Source organism: Pelodiscus sinensis, unplaced genomic scaffold, assembly GCF_049634645.1.
Source record: "Pelodiscus sinensis isolate JC-2024 unplaced genomic scaffold, ASM4963464v1 ctg34, whole genome shotgun sequence".
NCBI classification, from domain to species: Eukaryota; Metazoa; Chordata; order Testudines; family Trionychidae; genus Pelodiscus; species Pelodiscus sinensis.
The window spans coordinates 5,728,489-5,737,316 of NW_027465849.1; the positions used below are offsets into that span (position 1 = coordinate 5,728,489).

The following is an 8,828-nucleotide window of genomic DNA, read 5'->3' on the forward strand; positions in this document are numbered from 1 at the left end:
TGTTCCCTGCCGCCCCCGCCCCCCAGCCCTTCTCCTCTCTTCCCCCTCCCTTTCCCTGCCCATGAGCATGCGTGGGGCTCACAGGAGCTCCAATTGTCCGGCTGGCTGGAGCACTTCCGGGTTCCAGACTATCAGGAATGCCAGACCACTGGATGCTGGACAGTTGGAGTTTTACTGTATTTCAGTGTTCAGAAAAGATAGGAAGTATGGCAAGAGACCACCCTGGCTTAACCTGGGGATCCTAAAGGATCTGAAAAATAAAAATAATTAAAGAAAACTTAAAAAACAACGAACAGTCCTGCAGCACCTTAGAGACTAACAAAAATATAGATGGCATCAAAAATAAAAAATAAACGTAAATAGGAGCCCCATAAAACAGTGGAAACTTGGTCAAAGTACAAAGGATGAATATAAACAAATTATACAAGTATATAGGGACAAAATTAGAAAGGCAAAGGCACAAATTAGCTCGAGACATAAAGGCTGTCTACACTCGCGACTAATAGGCAAATGAGGCCAAGCGTGGAATATCGCCGAGCCTCATTTGCATACCTAATGATCCACCATTTTTTTCAGAAGAGGCTCTTGCGCAGGAAGAACGGCATTGCGCAAGAGGGTTTTTCTTGCGTAAGAAGGGGCAGTGTAGACACTCCTTCTTGCGCAAGAGCCTCTTCTGAAAAAAATGGTGGCTCATTAGGTATGCAACTGATGCTCGACGATATTCCACGCTTAGCCTCATTTGCATATTACTCGCGCAAGAAGCCGCGAGTGCAGACATAGCTATAGGGTAACAAGAAAACACTCCACAAATATATTACAAACAAGAGGAAGACCAAGGATAAGGGTAGACCCATTGCTCAATGAAGAGGGTAAAACAATAACGGAGAATGTGGAAATGGCAGAGGTGCTTAATGACTGCTTTGTGTCGGTTTTCACAAAGAAGTTCGGTGGTGATTGGACAACTAACATAGTGAATACCAGTAAAAATTGCATAGGTTCAGAAGTTAAAACAGGAAAAGAACAAGTTAAAAATTTAGAAAAGTTAGATGTCTGCAAGTCACCAGGGTCTGATGAAATGCCTCCTAGACAACTCAAGGAGCTGACTGAGGAGGTATCTAAGCTATTAGCTATCATCTTTGAAAAGTCATGGAAGATAGGAGAAATTCCAGAAGACTGGAAAAGGGCAAATATAATGCCCATCTATAAGATGGGAAATAGGGACAACCCAGGAAATGATAGACTAGTCAGCTTAACTTCTGTGCCAAGAAAGATAATGGATCAAATAATTAATGAGTCCATCTGCAAACATCTGGAAGATAATAAGGTGATAAGTAACAGCCAGCATAGATTTGTAAAGAACAAATCATGTCAAACCAATATGACAGCTTTCTTTGATAGGATAACAAACCTTGTGGATAAGGGGGAAGTGGCAGACATGATATAACTAGTCTTTAATAAAGCATTTGATACAGTCTTGCATGACCTTCTTATCAATAAACTAGTGAAATACAATGCTACTATAAGGCGGGTGCATAACAGGGAGCAGGTACCAATGGTTCATGGTCATGCTGGAAGGGCATAAAGAGTGGGATTCTGCAGAGCTCTGATTTGGGGCCAGTTCTGTTCAATATCTTCATCAACGATTTAGATGATGACATAGAGAGTATGCTTATAAAGTCTGTGGTTGCTGGGAGGGGTTGCAAGTGCTTTGGAGGACAGGATCACAATTCAAAATAATCTGGACAAACTGGAGAAATGGTCTGAGGTAACTAGGATGAAGTTAAACAAGGACAAATGCAAAGTACACCACTTAGGAATGAACAATTGTTTCACGTATGCAGAATGGGAAGTAACTGTCTAGGAAGAAGCACTGCAGAAAGGGATTTAGGGGCCTTAGTGGATAACAAGCTAAATATGAGTATGCAGTGTAACACTGTTGCAAAAAAAGCAAACATGATTCTGGGCTGCATTAACAGGGATGTTGTGAGCAAGACATGAGAAGTCATTCTTCCACTCTACTCTGAGCTGATTAGACCTCAATTGGAGTATTGTGTCCAGTTCTGGGCACCACATTTCAGGGAAGATCTGGAGAAGGTCCAGAGAAGAGCAACAAAAATTATTAAAGATCTAGAAAACATGAGTGATGAGGGAAGACTGAAAGAATGAGGCTTGTTTAGTTTGGAAAAGAGAAGACCAAGAAGGGACATGATAGCAGTATTCAAGTACCTAAAAGGGGGACACAAGGAGGAGGGTGAAAAAATATCCTCCTTAACCTCTGAGGATAGGACAAAATGGGCTTAAACTGCAGCAAGGGAAGTTTTGGTTGGATATTAGGAAAAACTTCCTAAGTGTCAGGGTAGTAAAACACTGTAATAAATTGCCGAGGGGGGTTGAGGAATCTCCATCTCTGGAGATATTTAAGAGCAGGTTGGACAGACACCTGTCAGGGATGATTTAGCTGGTGCTTGGTCCTGCTGTGAGGGCAGGGGACGAGAACTGATGACCTCTCAAGGTCCCTTCCAGTTCTAGTATTCCATGATTCCTCCTCCTAGTTTCCGGCTTTTGAAAAGAAGAAAAAAGTTGACATCACAGTGTGTGTGTGTGTGTGTGTGTATATGTAAATCAGGGAAACAACTGATCCCTGAATGTAAGTGAATTTGTGCAAGAGTGTGGCTCCAGGATACCTGGAAAAAGTCTCATCTCTCTACTTCCTCTAAGTCTGTTCCACCCAATTTCACAACAGCTTATGAACATGAGTCCTTACACACTGCCAAAAATCCTAAGACTTTTGGAGGCAGTCCTGTGAGTCCTCATAAGAACATAAGAACGGCCGTACTGGGTCAGACCAAAGGTCCATCTAGCCCAGTATCCTGTCTGCCGACAGTGGCCAGCACCAGGTGCCCCAGAGAGGGTGGACCGAAGACAATGATCAAGCGATTTGTCTCCTGCCATCCCTCTCCAGCCTCTGACAAACAGAGGCCAAGGACACTATTTTATCCCCTGGCTAATAGCTTTTTATGGACCTAACCTCCATGAATTTATCCAGCTTCTCTTTAAACTCTATTATAGTCCTAGCCTTCACAGCCTCCTCTGGCAAGGAGTTCCACAGGTTGACAACACGCTGTGTGAAGAAGAACTTCCTTTTATTAATTTTAAACCTGCTACCCATTAATTTCATTTGGTGTCCTCTAGTTCTTCTATTATGGGAACTAATAAATAACTTTTCTTTATCAGCCCTCTCCACACCACTCATGATTTTATAGACCTCTATCATATCCCCCCTCAGTCTCCTCTTTTCTAAACTGAAAAGTCCAGTCTCTTTAGCCTCTCCTCATATGGGACCCGTTCCAAACCCCTAATCATTTTAGTTGCCCTTTTCTGAACCCTTTCCAAGGCCAAAATATCTTTTTTGAGGTGAGGAGACCACATCTGTACACAGTATTCAAGATGTGGGCATACCATAGTTTTATACAGGGGCAGTAAGATGTTCTGGGTCTTATTTTCTAACCCTTTCCTAATAATTCCTAGCATCCTATTTGCCTTTTTGACCGCCACTGCACTCTGTGTGGAAGTTTTCAGAGAACTGTCCACGATAACTCCAAGATCTCTTTCCTGATTTGTTGTAGCCAAATTAGCCCCCATCATACTGTACGTATAGTTGGGGTTATTTTTCCTGATGTGCATTACTTTACACTTATCCACATTAAATTTCATTTGCCATTTTATTGCCCAATCACTCAGTTTGGTGAGATCTTCTTGGAGTCCCTCACAGTCTGCTTCTGTCTTGACTATCCTAAACAGTTTGGTATCATCTGCAAACTTTACTACCTCACTACTTACCCCTTTCTCCAGATCATTTATGAATAAATTGAAAAGGATTGGTCCCAGCACTGACCCTTGGGGGACACCACTAGTTACCCCTCTCCAATCTGAAAATTTACCATTTATTCCTGTCTTTTAGCCAGTTCTCAATCCAAGAAAGGACCTTCCCTCTTATCCCATGGCCATGTAATTTACACAAGAGCCTTTGGTGAGGACCTTGTCAAAGGCTTTCTGAAAATCCAAGTATACTATATCTACTGGATCCCCCTTGTCCGCATGTTTGTTAACCCCTTCAAAGAACTCTAATAGATTAGTAAGACAGGATTTCCCCTTACAGAAACCATGTTGACTTTTGTCCAACAAATTATGTTCTTCTACATGCTTCACAATTTTATTCTTTACTATTGTTTCGACTAAATTTGCCCGGTACTGAAGTTAGACTTACCGGTCTGTAATTGCCAGGATCGCCTCTAGAGCCCTTTTTAAATATTGGTGTCACGTTGGCTACCTTCCAGTCATTAGGTACGGAAACCGATTTAAAGGATAGGTTACAAACCACAGATAATAGCTCAGCAATTTCCCATTTAAGTTCTTTTAGAACCCTTGGATGAATGCCATCCGGTCCCGGAGATTTGTTAACATTAAGTTTTTCTATTTGTTCCAAAACCTCCTCTAATGACACTTCAATCCGGGACAGTTCCTCAGATTCATCACCCACAAAGGACGGTGCAGATTCAGGAATCTCCCCAACGTCCTCAGCCGTGAAGACTGAAGCAAAGAAATCATTTAGTTTCTCCGCAATGGCTTTTTCGTCCTTGATTGCTCCTTTTATAGCTCGATCATCTAGGGGACCCACAGGCTTTTTAGCAGGCTTCCTGCTTCTAATGTACTTAAAAAACATTTTGTTATTACTTTTTGAGTTTTTGGCTAGCTGTTCCTCAAAATCTTTTTTTGCTTTTCTTATTACATGTTTACACTTGATTTGACAGTGTTTATGTTCCTTTCTATTTATCTCACTAGGATTGGACTTCCACTTCTTAAAAGATACCTTTTTGTCCCTCACTGCTTCTTTTACATGGTGGTTAAGCCACGGTGACTCTTTTTTAGGTCTCTTGCTATGTTTTTTAATTTGGGGTATACATTTAAGTTGGGCCTCTATTATGGTGTCTTTAAAAAGTTTCCATGCAGCTTTCAGGGATTTGGCTCTAGTCACTGTGCCTTTTAATTTCTGTTTAACAAACCTCCTCATTTTTGTGTAATTCCCCTTTTTGAAATTAAATGCCAGGGTGCTGGACTGCTGAGGTGTTCTTCCCACCACAGGAATGTTGAATGTTGTTATATTATGGTCACTATTCCCAAGCGGTCCTGTAACGGTTATATCCTGGACCTGATCCTGCACTCCACTCAGGACTAAATCGAGAATTGCCTCTCCCCTTGTGGGTTCCTGCACTAGCTGCTCCAAGAAGCAGTCATTTAAGCCATTGAGAAATTATTTTCATCTCTGCTTCTCTTCCTGGGGTGACATGTATCCAGTCAATATGGGGGTAATTAAAATCCCCCATTATTATAGAGTTCTCTATTTTGGTAGCCTCTCTAATCTCCCTCAGCATTTCTATGTCAGTATCGCTGTCCTGGTCAGGTGGCCGGTAATATATCCCTACTGCTAATTTCTTATTATTGGAGCATGGAATTTCTATCCATAGCGATTCTATGGAACATGTTGATTCATTTAATATTTTTATTTCATTTGATTCTACATTATCTTTCACATATAGTGCCACTCCGCCACCCACCCGGCCTGCTCTATCCTTTCTATATATTTTATATCCCGGTATGATTGTGTCCCACAGATTTTCCTCATTCCACCAGGTTTCAGTGATGCCTATTATGTCTATCTCCTCCTTTAATACGTGGTACTCTAGTTCACTCAGCTTATTAGTCTGACTCCTAGCATTTGTGTACAAGCACTTTAAAAATTTGCCACTGGTTATTTGTCTGCCCTTCCCTGATGCATTGGATTCCTTTTATGCGGTTGTTTGTCAGCTCTGGCCCATGGTTTGCCCTCTCCCCTCCTCTCTTTCCGACTACAGCTTAGAGAATCTCTATCAACGGATTCTCCTCTAAGAGAAGTCTCTCTCCGATTTACATGCATCTCCGCACCAATCGGCTTTCCCCCATCTCTTAGTTTAAAAACTGCTCTACGGCCTTATTAATGTTTAGTGCCAGCAGTCTGGTTCCACCCTTGTTTAGGTGGAGCCCATCCTTCCTGTATAGGCTCCCCCTCTCCCAAAAGTGTCCCCAGTTCCTAATAAATCCAAACCCCTCTTCCCTACACCATCGTCTCATCCACGCATTGAGACTCTGAAGCTCTGCCTGCCTACCTGGCCCTGCGCGTGGGACCGGAAGCATTTCCGAGAACGCCACCATAGAGGTCCTGGATTTCAGTCTCTTTCCTAGCAGCCTAAATTTGGCCTCCATGACATCTCTCCTACCCTTCCCTACGTCATTGGTACCTATATGTACCACGACCACAGGCTCCTCCCCAGCACTACACATAAGTCTATCTAGATGCCTCGAGAGATCCGCAACCTTCGCACCAGGCAGGCAAGTGACCATATGGTTCTCCCGGTCATCACAAACCCAACTATCTATGTTTCTAACGATCGAATCACCCACTACTAACACCTGCCTCTTCCTAACTGGCATTCCCTCCCCCTCAGAGGCATCCTCAGTGCGAGAGGATACCGCAACATCCTCTGGGAGGAGGGTCCCAACTATGGGATGGTTTCCCTCTGCTCCCATTAAATGCTCTGTTCCCTTGAGACTTTCATCCTCCTTAAGAACACTGGGGCTCTCAGACTGGAGGTGGGACAGTACTACAGTGTCCCAGAAAGTCTCATTAACAAAGCTCTCTACCTCCCTTAGCTCCTCCAGTTCAGCCACCCTGTCCTCCAAAGCCCGAACTCGGTCTGAGGGTCAGGAGCTCCTTGCAACGGGTGCACACATACGCCACCCGCCCACAGGGCAGGTAATCATACATATTACACTCGATGCAATAAACAGGATAGCCCCCACTCTGCTGCTGGGCTTCTGTCTCCATGTTTGTAATGAATAAGTTTAAGTACAAACTGGGATTCTTTTAAAACTTCTGGAGTATAGATTATTCTAAGAGTTAGGTTTTAAAGAAGGACACAAGTCACTAGTTCCCTCTAAGTTCCCTCTCCAAACTCTCCTGTTACCTGTTCCTGGTCGCACTCTCCGTGCTCTCCCAGGTCGCTGAGTCACAGGCTTATATAGCTCTGGTAGCCCCTCCCCCTGACTGAGGCTCAGCCAATTAACAGAGGCTTCTAGATTTCAAACCTTTTAGAAGCTCCTTCAAACAAACAAAGCAAACAAACCAGACAAACACAAGCTCAGCACACTGCAAATAACTCCCCCCCACACAACACACACTCCAGACAGCCACTTACCACAAGGGTCCCATTTTTACTCCTCTTTTCCCTGGAGAACTCCCTCTCCAAACTCTCCTGTTACCTGTTCCTGGTCGCGCTCTGACCAGGTATGACAACTCTGTGACAATCAACAAGGATCCTGAAGTGACTGGGATAGAAGTGAGGGGGGAAGGAAGGAGAGAAGCACACTGATAAAGCTGACTACCAAGCAATGGAGGATTTGGGGTAAGGCTAGCAGTTGCTCCAGATAAAGATGTAGATGGGGAAAGAAAATGGTGACCACTGAATAGTTGAAAGGACAGTAACTGCTCTGAATAGGGGCCAGTATGGAGCTACGGCAATGGATGAAATACTCCAGCATTATGGCTAGGGAGAGGAGGCAGATTTTATTTGCCTTCCTCCAAACCAGACTGAAGTCTCAACTCTGTGCTGAGAAGGGATCTACCCTGGGGGGCAGAGAGAACAGTATTTTGGGAAGGAGCATGATCTGGGAAGGAGGCGGCCTGTCATTGGGGTGGCCTATGCAGTCCTGGGTGGAGGTGACTGTACTTGCAGTGGTGAGGAGCCTTGTGCTATGGGAACCTCTACTTGTTTGCTGTGGGTGGGTAGGAGAAGCCTCCCTGGAGTGGGCCCTGATCAAGACCCCCTGCTGAAATGGGAACTGCTCACTGTCTGCTTTTGGGATAGGGCAGAGAAGAGACCCTATTCTAGAGGGAACTTGACTGGGGTACCCACTTTAATTTGAGTGGGGTGTGAGGCATGGGAGGTGTTACCATGGGAACCCGTCCCTGGCTGTTGGGGGGGGGGGCATTTGAACCAGGCTATGAGGGGGAACTGTCATGGGAGCTGCCCTCTCCCTGCTCCGGGTGGGATGAACCCAGCCTGCAAGGTGGGAGGTTGGAGGGGGGCGCTGTTACCATAGGAACCCCTCTCCTTGCAGGCCTATTCTGGGGGGCCCCTGGAACCCTTCTCCTTGCTCTGGCTGTGGGGCAGGTGAAGGGACCTGTTGCCATGGAAACCACCCCCCACTTCCGGGGGGGGGGGGGGGACAAGCAGACCTACCTGGAGGATGTGGTTGCCAAGGGGGAAGCAAGCCTGCTCTGGGGGAGGTGCTGTCATGGGAACCTCCTGCTGGGGGGGTGGATATTCCTGGGGGGGGGGAATGGGAGGGGACGTTGCCATGGGAACTCCCTGCTGTGGGGGTGGGTCGCAGGCCTACCGGAGCAGGACCGTTGCCATGGGAACCCCACACTCGGAGGGGGGTAGCAGCCTACCTGGAAGGGGCGTTGCCATGGGAACCCCACACTCAGAGGGGGGGAAGCAGCCTACCTGGAAGGGGTGTTGCCATGGGAACCCCACACTCAGAGGGGGGAAGCAGCCTACCTGGAAGGGGTGTTGCCATGGGAACCCCACACAGAGGGGGGAAGCAGCCTACCTGGAAGGGGCGTTGCCATGGGAACCCCACACTCAGAGGGGGGAAGCAGCCTACCTGGAAGGGGCGTTGCCATGGGAACCCCACACTCAGAGGGGGGTAGCAGCCTACCTGGAAGGGGC

The 8,828-nt window shown here is 45.9% G+C and overlaps 1 protein-coding gene across 13 annotated transcripts in view; it reads right to left on the reverse strand.

Moving 5' to 3' along the window:
* The window catches only part of FKRP (fukutin related protein), a 68,297-nt gene that overhangs the window by 58,922 nt on the left and 547 nt on the right, over positions 1 to 8,828 (reverse strand). For 5 of the 13 annotated variants that reach the window (XR_012898883.1, XR_012898882.1, XM_075915013.1 and 2 more), the window contains exon 2: positions 7,293 to 7,422. The exons of 2 other annotated variants lie outside the window; for them this stretch is intronic. The gene's annotated coding sequence lies outside the window, so the exon portion shown is untranslated. Of the gene's footprint in view, positions 1 to 82; positions 550 to 7,292; positions 8,604 to 8,828 lie in introns of those variants that run through there. 6 more of the 13 variants (XM_075915014.1, XM_075915015.1, XM_075915017.1 and 3 more) reach the window with 6 other exon arrangements.